Raw genomic sequence first — 16,524 nt, 5'->3', positions numbered from 1 at the left:
ACGCTTTGTCTCGGTCACAACTCTGCTGGTGTTTTGGATTAAAATCGAGGCTGAATATCCTGAGATCGCCACTAAAGCACTGAAAACCCTGCTTCCATTTCCAACATCCTCTTTGTGAAGCGGGATGTTCTGCAGTGACAGCAATCAAAACAAAATGGCGGAGTAGAGTGGACATCAAGAACAGACTTCGGGTGTCATTGTCTCCCATTACCCCCAGATGGGGTAATGGGAGACTAATGGGAGGGCTGCCACCGATTCAGCAATGTTAAAAGGATCATTTGTGGAGTTACTTGCAACAGCTTAAACTTTTGTTGTGACTTGTTGCATGTATGATTTTAAATATCTGCAAAGCAACAGACAAAATAATTTTTTTTAATATACAGTGTTGTATCATTACTGCTAATGGGTCATAATGTGTGGAGTTTTGTGAAAACTGCCATGGAAAACATGCTGAACACTGGACTAGCAAATAGTGAATTCATAGAATAGAACAGAATAGAATAGAATGCTGGATGGAACTGGAACACAGCTGAGTTCTGGGATTAGAATGTTGAGGTGTCATCTTGTGGATGAAGCCCAGTGCTCCACAGAGGACAGCTGGACAGCTCTGAGGGAAGCCACAGGCAAAACCACTCCTCAAAATTTCTTGTAAAGTATTTTATTTTATTTTATATGACTGGTCAGACTCCCTGTTGAGGTGAAGGTCTGTCATCTGGCAAATTGGCAGATGAACTTGCAAGCTTTTCAACCTCACTTCAGGCTTCCGGTGTGTCCGATGTCGGCTGCTGGGGTCAGATACCCTCACCAAACTCCTGTCGTGTAAACCAGGAGCATATCTGACCTGTAACTTTGGATTCAGAATAGAATTTGACTGCTACCACTTTTCATAATTTGGCTCACGATGTTTGGTGCCACTATTATAATTGAAGGATTACCAAATCCCTCCTTGAATATCAAATTGTTAGCATTGATTATTTACTGAGAGTAAAGTACAGTAAAACTTAGAGAGCTTTGCTTAGAGGAGGGATATTTTGAAATATAGTATTTATAATCATACAGTTGTAAAATAATGAACTAACTGTGTAAAATGTTGGCATTTACTCTAACCTCCTACATTAGGACAGTGTTTTCATGCTGTCATTCACTCACTCTCTGTGCTTTCTCTCCTCACAAGTTTCTATGGATCATTGTTATATCTGGACACTGGTCTTGCCTCTAATGTAGTTGTGACACATGCAAGAGTAACTTCCCTGGTTGCCCTGATCGTGACAGTGAGCGTGTACTGTCGGGGAGAGGCAGTCACGTATCTCCTGAGTGAGAGTCCTGAACGGTGACATGTCGCTGTGTTGGGCTGCTGTTTCAGTAGTATCAAACAAGGGGATGGCCAGTCTTCAAATCATGTGCCAACATGCGTTTGGGTACTTCCGGTGTCCGATGTACAATGATGGGGTAATATACTCTCACCAAACTCCTGTCGTGTGAACCAGCAGCATATCTGACCTGTAGCATTGGATTCAGAATAGACTTTGTCCGTCAGCACTTTTCGTAATTTGGCTTAGTATGTTTGGTGCCACTATAATAATTTAAGGATTACCAAATCCCTCCTTGAATATCAAATTGTTAGCATTGATTATTTACTGAGGGTCAAGTACAGTAAAACGTATAGAGCTTTGCTCAGAGGAGTGATATTTTGAAATAATTAATTTACAACTGTATGACTATAAATACTATAACTACCGGTATGTAAAGTTTGAGGATTTACTCTGACTTCCTACATTAGGACAGTCTTTGTATGCTCTTATTCACTCCCTCATCTCTCTGACTCTCGCTCTCTGGCTCCTACTCTATCAGCTGACAGTGGGCGATTTCGCCACGGCCTCCCTCAGCCAATCATATATTTCCTGTCAAACTTTAAAGACCTGTTCTCTTCTGTGCAGTCAGCTGTCATTTCAGTACGAACCGATGTGACCCTCCTCCCCATTCATCATTACATCTGGTGTTCAAGGTTTCTTCCACTGAGGGCAGTCCCACTCCACATGCCATCATCTATCTTCAACCTGCCCCTACTGTCTTCAACAACTCTACCAGTGTCGACTCTCCAAAATTTTAACTTTACTTTGCACAATTTAATAAATGTATTTGTTCACTGTAAATTAAGTTTCTCCTGATTTAACAAGCTGTGTCTCCCTGTATAAGTGTGTCAATGATCTCCCGGTGGCTTCAGTTCTATTTGTTTTGTTATGTATGTTATTTTATTTCAAACTAATTTGCAATCATAAGAAGCGTGGTCTTTGTTGGTGAAATGTTTCTCACATACAAACAATTACTTATCGTAAAAAATCTTCAAATATATAGTAGAGTAAAATGTTTTCGGTGCGTTTTCTAGAAACTACAGGTCTGATGAGGAAAGTGGGAACAGGTGTGTAGGTGGGAGGGGCTGTCATGTGACCAGGACTGGCAGGTCTGGGGAGTGAGCAGGGGCTGGAGAGAAGGACAGAGAGCCAGGACGGGCAAAACCACCAACCCACTAGAAAGTCTCTGACCTCCCTCGAACTTCTCAGACAGTTTAAGTCAGGGGTGCCGCCACGTCATTTTATGTGGCCCACGAATCCGCCAGAATTTATTTTCTTTTGATTTAAAAAAAATAAAATAAAAAGTTAGATTTGATAATAAAAATATCCCCATCGTCGAAATCATGAGATCGAAAGTCGAAGTTATGAGATAGAAAGGCATAATGATGAGCTACTTAAACACACAGTCACAGAAGCAGCTCTTTGGCTGCTTACTGTACACTTGCAAATATTATTGTGAGTATATTGATGACTACTTTAAACGTGGCTTTACAACACATGAAACACTTCACGTGGGATTGTGCAAACGCACCCTTGAAAGGATTTTAAGCTTTGAACAAAGTTATTATAATTACTTGTGTTTGCTATTTTCTTTAATAGTTTGATCTTTGATAGAGTAATCTGGGTTTCTTAACCCTAAATTAAAAGGATTTAAGTTATAATAACAGAAATGTGCTGAAATATAGTTTTACATTTATATAACTGCATGTACAATATTTTAACATTTGAATAAACAATCAAATGCAGAGACAGTTATTTACCAATCTGTTGGGAGTAGTTACATTTACACCGTCTTACATTTACAACCGGCCCTTTGAGGCCGACCGTGATGCTGATGTGGCCCGGAGTGAAGATGAGCTTGACACCCCTGCTCTAAGTGCATGTTTAATTTTTTCAAGACTTAAAAAAAACATCACATCCTTAAGCCAGGCATATATGGCTCTTTTCTTATTAAATGGCTCACTTCTCCCTTTGGTCGTATCTTGAATGGCCAAACTATTAGGCGTAGTTATCACTTATATTAACATAATCACAACCAAAAGAAAAATAATAATCACAAAACAGTTGATGTGCTTTACTGTAACGTCCAGTCGTAATAAATACTTCTCAGTCTCAACTATTATCCAAATAACTATGATAAAGCCACATTTTTCGCTGACAGTATAGCTTTCCCATCATGATCTGCTTCACTGAATATCTAACAACATACAGAGATATATATTCTAGATCATGTATCAACTGCTGACAAACCCCTTGAATGAATAAGAGCGGATGTTTACTTTTGCAGTGGTGGAATCTAACTAATTAATTAACTATATTTCAAAGCTTTAGTTATAGTTACTTTGCAAAGTTAGATTGTTGATAACAACATAAGGTAGGTTAGAATATATTATTACAGATAGTAAATATAGTAGCGGTGTATTAGATCTGGATTATTCTTCCACCCCTGGACTTCAGTAAGTTAAGTGACACAATGTCACACTTTTAATGGAATATCTAACGTGTGACTTATTATCTCCAACTAATGGCCTATAGTGCCAGTAAGCTGTTGTGCTGAAACATGTTGGTTAGATCAGTGATTCTTAACCATAGGGCCGCGGCCCATGATTGGGCCGCGAGCGCCACCTAGAGGGCCGCGAAAAACGTTCAGTTTTGCACCTGTGGGCCGCGAGGGCCGCGGGACTGCATAGGTTATCAATTGAAGACACCAGAGATATCACTGTTATCCATGAGACACTCAGTTACGATACAGCTTCCCACCACCAGGTGGCGGTAATGCGTCAGTCAGTTGTTTAACAAGCTGCACTAAGCAGAAGAAGACACTCAGCTAGCCGCTAGCCTGTAGCGAAAGTTATGGATAAGTTATTAAAAAGAAAAAATGAAGACGACAGTAGTGCCATACCCCCCAAAAGTCTAAATGTGTGCGCAAGTACAACCCTGACTTTCTTAAGTTTCTTAAGCTTTGTGAACGGAGGCAACGAGGCAGAGCCGAGTGCTCAGTGTGTGGAATGTGGGCTAATGCTATCAAACGAAGCACTGGAGCCTTCAAAAATAAAGCGACACGTAGCGACGAAACATCCAACGCTCGTGGGAAAGTCTGTTGGGCTTCTTGTTGTGTATGCAGGTTTACATACACATGATAATAAATGTCTTTGTGATCATCACATTGTATCATCTCATTTATTTAACAAGGGTTTTGCCTGTTCAACACCGGCGTCCTCCATCCCCTCCCCTTCCGTTCCTACGGCTTGTTTGCGCAAATACGTCACAAAACATGTCCGTGTTTGGTATCCCAGCATGCCCAAAATCCTCATCTTTGCAAAGAAATCATCGATTTTCTTTCATTTCTTATGGTTTCTCCACAAAAGGAGCCCACACACACACTGACCAAAGTCGCCATAACCGCTGCAAGTCGTATCTTGCAGCATTTCGACGGAAAAAGACACATTACAGACCCGACAACGTGCTAGCGGATGTTACCATGGAGCTACTGCCTTCAGAAAACGCTAGTACTTATAGTACAAACCTTATCCTCCTCTTCCATAAGCCGTCAACCAACGTTTGCGTAACTGAGCTATTCTCATTCTCGTTCGTGCGCTCGGTCGCAGCCATTAAGCACAGCAAGTCCGCTACTCACACACCATGTCTTCGACCATATATACATCGTTTTTGCAATTTGTAAAGGCTAAAAATAAAAGGAAAATAATATAATATCACAATATAAAGGGAGAAACACCTTTAGTGTGTCAGAATATCATGTGGTTACCATGTGTCCATTTGGGTCTCCAAATGTCCTTTTAGAGCTCCGCCTGGATCTCTTCATGGAAGAAACTCTGTAGAATGGTCATACTTTGTCCAATCTTCTTCAAATTTGAGGCAGTTGTTCACTGATAGTGTAGTTGCAGCCCTATACTGTCCTTTACCTGTACAGATACAGCCACCGGCAGTTATTTATACTGAAAGATACTTTTTTATTTTATGCGGACAAAAATCTTAAATTTGTACTGACTCCAAAGGCCCACTGCTCTGTTTCTGTATGACCTACAGGTTGTCTGACACTTTTGATGCATATAGTCAGAGTGGGCCCCGGGACACTTTGTACTTGAAAAGTTGGGCCCCGAGGTCAAAAAGGTTAAGAACCCCTGCTCTACGGGAAGTCGCCAGCAGGGTACATTGACAGTGAGCTGTTTAGGAAGTGGTTTGTCGGGCATTTCCTGAAGTTCGCCGTGCAGGAGCGCCCGCTGCTGCTCATCATGGACGGACATCAATCCCACCTGGATCCAGAGCTGGTCCGGGCGGCACAGAGGGAGGGTGTCATTCTCTTGTGCCTGCCACCACATACGTCTCACATCCTTCAACCTCTGGATATGAGTTTCTTCGGACCCTTGAAGGCAGATTTCTCTGGTGTTACAGGAGATCTGTCGGCAGTGAGCCACTCCTTCTTGGTTTCTAAGAAGGAGTTTTCAAGGGTCCTAAGAGACTCCTACCAGAGGGTGAAGGATCGGAGACTGGTGGTGGCTGGGTTCAGGAGGTGTGGCCTCTACCCTCTGGACCCAATGGCTATCGACTGGTCACGGGTCATGCCGTCCGGGCCGCGGCGTGGGGCCTCCTCACCACCTCCGCCAACCTCAGCGGCATCTTCCTGGGCTGCGCCTGATGTTGCCCTCCCCTCCCAGCATCCCCTTTCTCCAGCCCCTATCCCCAATCCCCAGAACCAACCCCCACCTGCCCCTCCTCCCAATCCCTACATGACCCATCCCCTGGTAACATCAGGCCGGATAACAGTAGACCTGGCCCACCTCCTGGCCGAAATAAACTACAACCGCAACACCGGCAAGGTCAGGAGGAACATCACCAAGGCCAGGTTACTGACAGCTCAGGAGATGTCTGACGTCATCGTGGAGGCAGAGGACCGTGCTGCAAGACGGGAGGCCCAAGCTCTGGCCAGAAGAGACAGAGAGCAGCAGCGGGCCGGAGACACCGGCCCGGCAGCCACTTCCTCTACCCTGTCTGGCGGCTCTCGCCCCAGCCGCAGAAGACCAGTGTCCCTCGGGGCTACTACAGCCACCAGCTCCGGACTTTCCATCGCCGGTCCCTCATCCCGCTCTGCCCCCTCTTGTGCCTCCCACGGTCCCCAGCTGCCTGCCAGCAGCACATCACCACTGAGCCTGCCTGCTGAGGAACACCGCCACCTTCCCCCGTCTCCTGGTCAGCGCATCCCTATTTTGCATTTGAATTCACGTATAAATCAGAATTTATTAACTATTGTTACGCATAAACATTATTATAAGTATGTATTTTAGAGTTGTAATAATAAAATATGATTATTATTTCAGAGCCTTCAACATCGGCTGCGGGACGTGGCCTCTATGGGTCCCAAACTCCTTCCTCTCCCTCCCACTGTAAATCCTTTAAATAATCAAAAAAAAACCCACAATATTATAACACGATGGTGACATTAGCCATGATGAAGAGTAAACAAAGCATGGTTATGCTTTTTCTGTTATTTATACAGCCTCCCAACCTGCAGAGACCCGACCTTCATCCAGCTCCTCGTCTGCTGGACCTACGACATCCACCGGTACTTCATGTTAACTTGCATTGTATGCCAACCCATGAAAATCTGATCATTGTCTTTAATTCAAAGTAATTTTTTATTTATTTGAATAGGTCACACTCCTGAAGAGATGGAGCAGACAGTTTGGGAGTGTGGCCGGTGCCAGGAACCTGACCCTCCAGAGAGCTCGGAGGGATTGGTGTCGTGGGTCCAGTGTGACAGCTGCCACACATGGTATCACACCATGTGTGTGGGCTGGGACGAGGAGCTGGATGATGAAGACGATTATTTCAAATGCCATGTGTGTCCTGATTTTTAATTAAATTTTTGATTGGTTTGTTTTTCAATAAATGTTTGCACAGAACTTTTCAATCATTTGCACAAGTTATTTGTCTTTCACTTTAACAATGTAGCTTTTTAATCATGAATACTCATGTTTTTAGTTGTAATATAACTCTTACTCTGCACTGTGTGTTATGATAATAATTGTTATATACAATATGTGTACATAATTGTTAAATTCCAGACATCAGCTGGTGTTTTGCCAGTGATTGACATGAGAAGAGTTTAACAAAACATCCAGCAGGTGGTGGTATACGCTCAAACGGAAATTAAGGAGCTTTTATTGCATCATTTGGAGTTGTTGAAGCGTGATATCTTATTGTGAAGGACAGAACTACGGTCCCGGATGTGTTGACAGCATTGATGGTCATTTTTGCGACCCTGGAACAAGCGAATATCCCCGAAAAACCAGCAGCAGCCAGTGTTTACAACGAGGATAGAAGTCTGTACGGATTAGGCCAAGAGCAGTGCACGGCTAATTCACCCGTGTTAGCATCGTTTCAACGACTCTGGTAAAGGCAAAGCTAACTGTAATAATTACAACAATATTTCGTTTGAAAGGTACGAAGTTTAACTTCAGTTTAACACCATTAAATCAACTGAAAACATTACACGATCATTTTTATCAACATTGTAAGTGAATTGTATTGAAACATTAGCTAAAAACTGTCCGGTTTGGGGTACAATTCCGTTAATGTCAACTAATTTGTTAGCTACAATTTGTTAAGTTAATAGATTTTTAAAAGATGGCCACAAGCTTCACACCTCCAGCATTTAGCATTCAGCTAACAAGCCACTGACATACCATTGGATCCCGAGGGGTCTTCTTTTTTCTCTCCGACATTCCCACCCAGAACCATAAGGTTCTCCGAGCAGCCAGGGGAGGCAACGAACTCCCGCTCCTCTTCTTCACTTGTGGGGCCTACAGCACTCTCAATTACCTGCTTTTAGACAAAAACACAAGGGTGACATATTAAAGCTCAGAATAAATGTCTTTAAACTACTTAAAATTAATTCACATTTGTGTTGGACTTAAATGAGACTTGCCTTCACTTTGGTCTCCTTCACAGATCGCAGGGCTGCAACAATTGCAGCACTTTGGTTGGTGTGATGAGCTTCATGTGCTGTGCTGTTCCCATTGACACGAGAGCTACAAAGAAAAGTACAAAATACATCATACACGTCTGAATTGCTGTACTTGAGACAAAAAAATTGTACTTGAGGTCAGATAGGCACAGTGACTTCAAAAGATGAAGCTGCTGTTCACAAGTGATACTGTGTCTCTGTCAGTTCCTACCTGTTCGTAGTCTGCCCCAGACTTTGTACCTGATCAGCTAGATATTGTGGCAGCTCAATGGACACCTCATAGGTCTGAGTGTTCCAGTAGTAGCAGCAGTCAAAGTTCTCTGGAACCGCTGATCCAGAGGAACGGAAGACGTGCAGCCGTTGGTGTTGATTTGATTTGATTTGAACGACGATGACGGAATGAATATACTTCTCACGGAATTGGACGCTGTGTTTATGAAAGAGCTTCACAGAGTTTGACCGGATCACAAGAGAAAATGACGTCTCCATGGTAATTGCATCGTCGAGTTTGAGCACCGGTACAAGATAATACGTCAGTTCAAGATGGAGCTTCCAGACGCTGTGTTAGCTTTCAAGCTAGTAACGTACTTCAGCGGTTCCCAAACTTTTTAGGCCACGCACCCCCTTCTACATCCCGACCGGGTTCACGCACCCCCAAAACACACACACACACACACCTTAAAAAAAAAAGCAACAGAGCCGCATAAAAATCGGACGAATGAGGGAACAGTTTGCTCGCGCGTGGCGTTTGTTAAAAAACAAGATAAAACAAGATAAAAAACACAAAAACTTCCTGCACCGTGCCTTCGAAAAGGTAACGGACGTAACGTTACGGAGGTAACGGACGATTGGCCAGATTGGCCACATCTGTAGACTCGTCTACTTGCAGAGAGTAAAACTCACTCTTCTTCACGCGACCGACTAATGTAGCCAGGATGTCTTCGGACAAAGCATCGATGCGCGCGACAGTGTTGTTGGACGCACGGGAACAACACTGAGTTGTAATATATACCTCCATAACACCCCGCCACTCTCGGCTCATACCTCCCCAGCAACGAGGCACATCACCCGGCCACAATACCTCCAGAATATCCCCCGGGTGAAATCCGGGACATGGTTTTATGGTTCCGAGTGGCGCGCGCTCACCCGTTGGCGCCGGGACGCGAGGTCTCCAGCCGCCCCCGCCGCGAGGCACCCGATCGTCAGGTCTGTCAGCCCTCGGAGCAAGCCGCGGGTCAACAACTCGTGGGTGGCGGGGTGGAGGCGAGGCAGATCACAGAAAAATAATAAAGACTTGAGTATGGCAAAGATATGTTGATGAGAAACGTATTTGTACGTCAAACACAAACGTAATCAGGGAGAAAATACGTTCATGGTAAAACGTAATTGAGAATGCATTTTAGTTTTGGGGGAACGTAATTTTTAGGAGACAGCACTGCACCGCCATTACATTTTTCCTCTCGCGCACCCCCTAGAGGCAGCTCGCGCACCCCCAGATGTTGAAGAATGCAACATTACTTTGTTGTCAAAAGAATCGTTGCCTGACAGAGATATTCATGGTGGAGTCTCTAGGATCAGCTGTCATTGACACAGCTTGCACTAGAACTGTGTGTGGAGAAAAATGGCTTGATCATTAATTTACATGAGTGGACTAACAGAACGTGAGTTATTGAAAAATGGAGGACACAAAGAGTGTAAGTGTTAGGATCTCGGTCTGGCCTAGTGTGTGCTCCTCTGTTTTCCCCCCTGTCAGTGTTGTTGTTTGAAGGCCATGTGCTTATGTTTTGTTTTTGTGTCAGCCTATAGTTTCCACCCCCGAGTTCCGTCTCCAACCACGCCCCTCTCCCCAGGCTCAGCTGTGGGGAATTCCGGTGATCAGCGCCGACGGACTTAAATACCCCAGCTGTCCTCCGGCGCGTTGTCAGTCCGTCCGGTTACCAGTCTGGTTCTAGTCCACGTGAGTTTGAACAGTGTTTTCGTGAATAGTTCTTTCTAACCTTTCTGGCTGTCTGCAGCACTCCTGCCGCGCAGAGTAGATCCCTGGGAATTCACCTGTGCGCAGAGGCCGAGCCGAGTAGTACCACGGAGTTCACCGGTCGACGGGTTTGTTTCCATCCCGGACCGTTTCCAGCCGTGAGTAAGGTTGAGTTTCCCTCCCGACTCGGGACAACGGACAGGCTTTGGACACTGGACACGGTGTGTGTGTGTGTGCACGGTTTAAGTAAAGTCTTAAACATGTACAGTTGTCGCTGGAGTTATTGAATTAACAGATACTGTGTCTCTGTCAGTTCGAATTGTTGGAGTTAAGCCCGGCCTGCATGTCTTTAACCTCCACTTCAGGGCAGCCAAGGGGTTAAGCCTGAAGAGAGTTGATGTAAGAGTTTGTGCAGGTGACAAAGGATTCTGTACCAAAGAGATTGTTAAATATGATGCACTTATAATCTGTCATGGACATATCCTTGCAAATGCCTCTGTTATATGGTGTTATTTATGTGTTGAACAAATTAAATAAACATGCCGTGGCAAACTTCTCATTTTGTATTGTCTCGTGTGTATGTTTTGGTGACATTGCAGGCTTTTTTCTACACTGTCAAAAATGAAGCAGCTCTAACTCACTTTGTCGATAGAAAAATCGTACTTCTTGCCCTTCAAAGAGGGTTTAACAGCAGAATTACATGAAGTCCTAAAAATAACATTTTCAGTTGATAAGACAAGGAAAGAAATTGGTAGTGCTGTAAAACTACATCATGAATTGGAGAGTATAACACTTGTGGTTTGACAAAAGTGTCACATAGGGGAAGTGAAAGGGGGGCATTGACCTGCTTTGAAAGCCATAGAGTGAATTAATTAGATCTATATTAAAATATGGTGTATGGATCAGCAGCAAGCACATATCTCAAAAATGTTATTCAATATCAGGCAATGAGATTATGCACTGGTGCCTTTTAAAACAAGCCCAACGGCTGCTTTACAGGTGGAAACGGGAGAAATGCCGCCAGAATTAAGAATAACTCAGTTAGCGTTGAGTTGTTGGGCTCATCTACAGGGCATCCAACACAGGAAACTCTAAAACCCTGCTGGGAAAAGTAGAGGGAGAAGAAGCTTTGAACTTCAGTCCAACAGTTCCATTACCAGAAATAGCACCATGCATACTTCCTGATGCAACGGTAGACTTTGCATTATTAAAAAAGAACAAGGGTAGAGTGGGTATTTTTAATTTGCATACATTAGTCACATATTGACAGTTAAGTATGCTAGTTAAAGTAGGAAAACATGATACTGGCAAATGCTAGTACAGTGGACAAGAGGAAACAGTACAACATGTTATTGTACGCTGTCAGAAATATGAGCAAGACTAGCAGCTAATTGGAAACCCCTGTTCTTAGAGGCTTAGATGCACCTCATTCTGCACAATGGATGAAGCTTCCAGGTTAAACTGTCAGCTCCCGCTCTGCGGGACGACTGAAAATGCATCGTATCATTTTGTTAACTCAGTGAGTTCCCAGATGTTATCTTCTGCAGGTAGTTATTACTTGCGTTGTCCATATTTAGAACTCCTAAGTGTACGAACACGATTCTTTCGTATCTTCTCCGCCTTCCTCTCCGCCACCTTCTTCTCCGCCTTCAACCACGCCTCCTTCTTCCGCCGCACCACCTTCATCCACTGTGCCTTCTTCCGCCACACCTCCACCTTCTTCCACTGTGCCTTCTTCCGCCACACCTCCACCTTCTTCCACTGTGCCTTCTTCCGCCACACCTCCACCTTCTTCCACTGTGCCTTCTTCCGCCACACCTCCACCTTCTTCCACTGTGCCTTCTTCCGCCACACCTCCACCTTCTTCCACTGTGCCTTCTTCCGCCACACCTCCACCTTCTTCCACTGTGCCTTCTTCCGCCACACCTCCACCTTCATCCACTGTGCCTTCTTCCGCCACACCTCCACCTTCTTCCACTGTGCCTTCTTCCGCCACACCTCCACCTTCTTCCACTGCGCCTTCTTCCGCCACACCTCCTTCACCGCCTTCTTCTTCACCGCCTTCTTCTTCACTGCCTTCTTCTCCTCCACCGCCTTCTTCTTCTCCGCCTGCTTTAACTTGAGGGTCCGCGAAATATTCAGCGTATATATTAGTGTTCTCCTGCTTAAAAGTTTAGCAAAAATCAGGCGTTGAGCTTTCTTCAGGCCCAATATTCTGAGAAGTTTGTTGTTTTCCATCGGCCATTTTCCCCTGGCTCCAATCGGGAAGCCAAAGACTTTGACCTCTGTCACCTGTGGTCTGCTCTGTTTGATGACAGGGGTCAAGGGACAGTACTTTCTCTCTTTCTCAAGACGCGCTTCCCCGAGGGTGTCTTCATTTCTTTCGGACCGTATCGTAACGTCCACAATGAGCACCTTCCTTTTCTTTGAGCAGATTAAGTCTGGAGTTAGGATCTTCCCGGAGGGCATTATACAGCTTTTCTCTTTCTCCACTCTCCAGCCGTTGCGCTCAGCTTCTGTGCCAAGGATGTCACACACCCTGTTGTGTCTTTGGATCGCACCAAATTTATCCCTAGGACATCTCCCCCCAAGACGTGCATCCCCCGTGAGGGTGCCTAGCTCAGGGATTTCACCCGGTGACCCGCCCGCTCTCAGCCAGGCCCTCTTAAACGCTTTGAGACTTATCGTTTGATGAGCGACCCATCTGACTATTTCCTCCGGGGAGTGAAGCAGCCCGTGGATCCTCAGGGCCTGCATGGCCGGGACAGTTCTTACCAACTTAGGGAGACCCAGACCGCCGCTGGATAACCTGGAGTACAGTACTCCGTCGGTTGTACCAGTCGGCAGATGGAGCCAGCTCTTTACTTCCTGCTTGATGTGGCCGTCCATTTTTTTCAGGGCCTTCGTATTCAGCATGCATTGATCGGCGACAAAGATCACTCTCGGTATTACATAGTCACGCAACAAGAACACCTTACCTACCAGGTCTAACGGTGACTGCCTGATTGCCTTGGTCCATTGCTGGATCTTAGCAACCACATCTCTAGAAATCAGTCCCTTCCGTGGGTTCACCCAGACTCCCAAATAACCGACCGACTCGTCCGGTCCCACTAGGTGGATCGGCTTCTTATCGATGGCCCACGAGTTACAGTCATTTACCTTACACGTTTTACCAGCCATCTCTATGAAGAACCCATGGCACTTACTTGGCTGGACGCTCATGCCTGTACTCTTGCAGAATGTTTCGAGAATGGCTATGTTTATCACCATATTGTCCCAAGAGCTACTCAGCATCACCAGGTTGTCTGCAAATGCTAGCGCAGTAATGGGCTTCCCATTAACGGCAAAGCCCCGGCCCTCAAGTTCAAGTGTCTGTATCAGTGGATCCAGAGCAAGGTTAGAGATGAGAGGGGACATGGAGTCATCCTGCTTCACTTCCAACTTCATGTCGATGTTTCTCGTTTCCTCTACAGGGCATCGCACTTCGGCCGTATATGCGTCATAAGAGTTTTTGACATGCTCCAGCATGTGCTGGTCCAACTCCTTCTGTTCCAGTGCCCTCAGGAGGTGCTCGTGTGAAAAGGTATCGGAGGCCTTCGCAAAGTCGACAAACACTACTGCTAGGGGGCACCTTTCTGATTTACTCAGCCTCATAACTCCACGCAAAATCATAAGGTTCTCCGAGCAGCCAGGGGAGGCAACGAACTCCCTCTCCTCTTCTTCACTTGTGGGGCCTACAGCACTCTCAATTACCTGCTTTTAGATGAAAACACAAGGGTGACATATTAAAGCTCAGAATAAATGTCTTTAAACAAATTCAAATGAATTCACATTTGTGTTGGACTTAAATGAGACTTGCCTTCACTTTGGTCTCCTTCACAGATCGCAGGGCTGCAACAATTGCAGCACTTTGGTTGGTGTGATGGGCTTCATGCGCTGTGCTGTTCCCATTGACACGAGAGCTACAAAGAAAAGTACAAAATACATCATACACGTCTGATTGCTGTACTTGAGACAAACCCAAAGAAATGTTTAAAGAATTGTACTTGAGGTCAGATAGGTACAGTGAGAGATGAAGCTGCTGTTCACACAGTTGTGATGATACTGTGTCTGTCAGTTCCTACCTGTTCGTAGTCTGCCCCAGGCTTTGCACCTGATCAGCTAGATATTGTGGCAGCTCAATGGACACCTCATTGGTCTGAGGGTTCTTGTAGAAGTAGCAGCGAAAGATCTTATCCCATAACACCTGCCAGTCTCCCATCTCTACACCCACTGCAAAAAAACAACAACCATGAGATGCTTGGAAACGGATCAAAGCAGATTTTAGGTGATATATTGCAGACAATCCTTATGTTCTGCTATACTAAAGGGTGGCTGATAGATTTCAACATCAAGGCAGTTCATTTGTCAACCAAATGTGTATCCTAGCAGTATTGATGAGTTGTATTCCAAAGAATAATTGATTAGTATTAAATGTATTATTATAATAATATAATTATATGAATGGATTGTTTTTCTTCCAAGTACACCAGCAGCTTTAATGCTGCCTTATGTTATGGAGACAACTATAATGAATATGATATCTCTGTGTTATAAAACATGAACACTTCATCTTAAATACAGCACACAGACAGTTACCTCCAGAAAGTGAGTACTGAGTATTGTACTCAAACTCTGTGCTTTGTTGGTTCTGGTCTGCACTCACAGCTGGTGTCTGAGTATCAACCTGAGGTATTGGGTGGAGAACTGATTGCAGTTGTTGCTGAACTTGTTGTCTTTACTAGCAGCTGTTGTCCAGTTAAATTATGCATTGTTGCGGAGGAAGAAGCTGTTATTGGAGCGATTCGTGAGTGGCGTGTCCAGCGGTGTTATCAGACCTACAGAGTGGACGTTTGAAGTCACGGTTTGAGGCTTTGAGGAGGACGGACACAAAACGGAGGACTTTCCTTTTCTTATTAATGCTTATTTTGTTTTGCACAACTATTGTGAAGTCCACACATGAACTATAAAGGAACGAAACATGAATTGCTCTCCAGTACGACAGAGACTTCAGCAGCAGAGCTACGAGTGAGAACAGACAACAACGAAACCGAGGAAATGAATGAGAGACGTGTGTTGACCACATTTATTGACCCATACTCGAGTAAACAACTATGTGTAAGTGTTCATTTTAAAGTAAATTTGAGAGAGAGAGAGAGATAGAACAAGGCCCACAGCGTTGTAACCAAGTCTGAAAAACAAAACTTCTAACAGTTTCCACGGAATGTGTCTGTTTGAGTTTATAGAGGAAGATTTTGGAGGAAGATCTTAAGTACCGGTATCAAACACGACCTTTCATTGTTAAAAACTACTTTATTACTCTGTTGTATTTTTTTTAAACGAAGCAACCAATCTACTTCCTGTTTACATCGGCACCCACCCGCATGCCCAGTGTATGTGAATAGTCACGTGATATTCATTTTCAGCTGTGTTAGTCTGGACGGAGAACTTTTAGAAAACGATACAGAGATGCCCGTGTGGACGGAGATCGTTTTTGTTTTGAAATGAAAACGTATTAGTGTGGATGTAGGCTGAGTTGCCATGCCCATGCTACACAATAGCTTCTGGTGGATCCGTTAGTGTTAGCTTAACTTAAACAAACCGGTCTCATGAGCCAGCATACTGCCATCATTAAGCATAAACATTAGCTATTTTGGGGTATGATGTATTTTTGCAGCTAATGTCAACTAATTTGTTCGCTACATTTTGTGAAGTGAATCGATTTTTAAAAGATGGCCACAAGCTGCATTCAGCTGGAGAGCCACTGAGGTAACATGAAGAAATACCATCGGATCCCGAGGGGTCTTCTTCTTTCTCTCCGACATCCCCATCCAGAACCATAAGGTTCTCCGAGCAGCCAGGGGAGGCAATGAACTCCCTCTCCTCTTCTTCACTTGTGAGGCCTACAGCACTCTCAATTACCTGCTTTTAGACAAAAACACAAGGGTGACATATTAAAGCTCAGAATAAATGTCTTTAAACCAATTAAAATGAATTCACATTTGTGTTGGACTTAAATGAGACTTGCCTTCACTTTGGTCTCCTTCACAGATCGCAGGGCTGCAACAATTGCAGCACTTTGGTTGGTGTGATGAGCTTCATGTGCTGTGCCGTTGCCATTGACACGAGAGCTACAAAGAAAAGTACAAAATACATCATACACGTCTGATTGC

Source organism: Melanostigma gelatinosum, assembly GCF_949748355.1.
Source record: "Melanostigma gelatinosum genome assembly, chromosome: 1".
NCBI lineage: Eukaryota > Metazoa > Chordata > Actinopteri > Perciformes > Zoarcidae > Melanostigma > Melanostigma gelatinosum.
Note: the sequence above shows the minus strand (reverse complement) of the source record.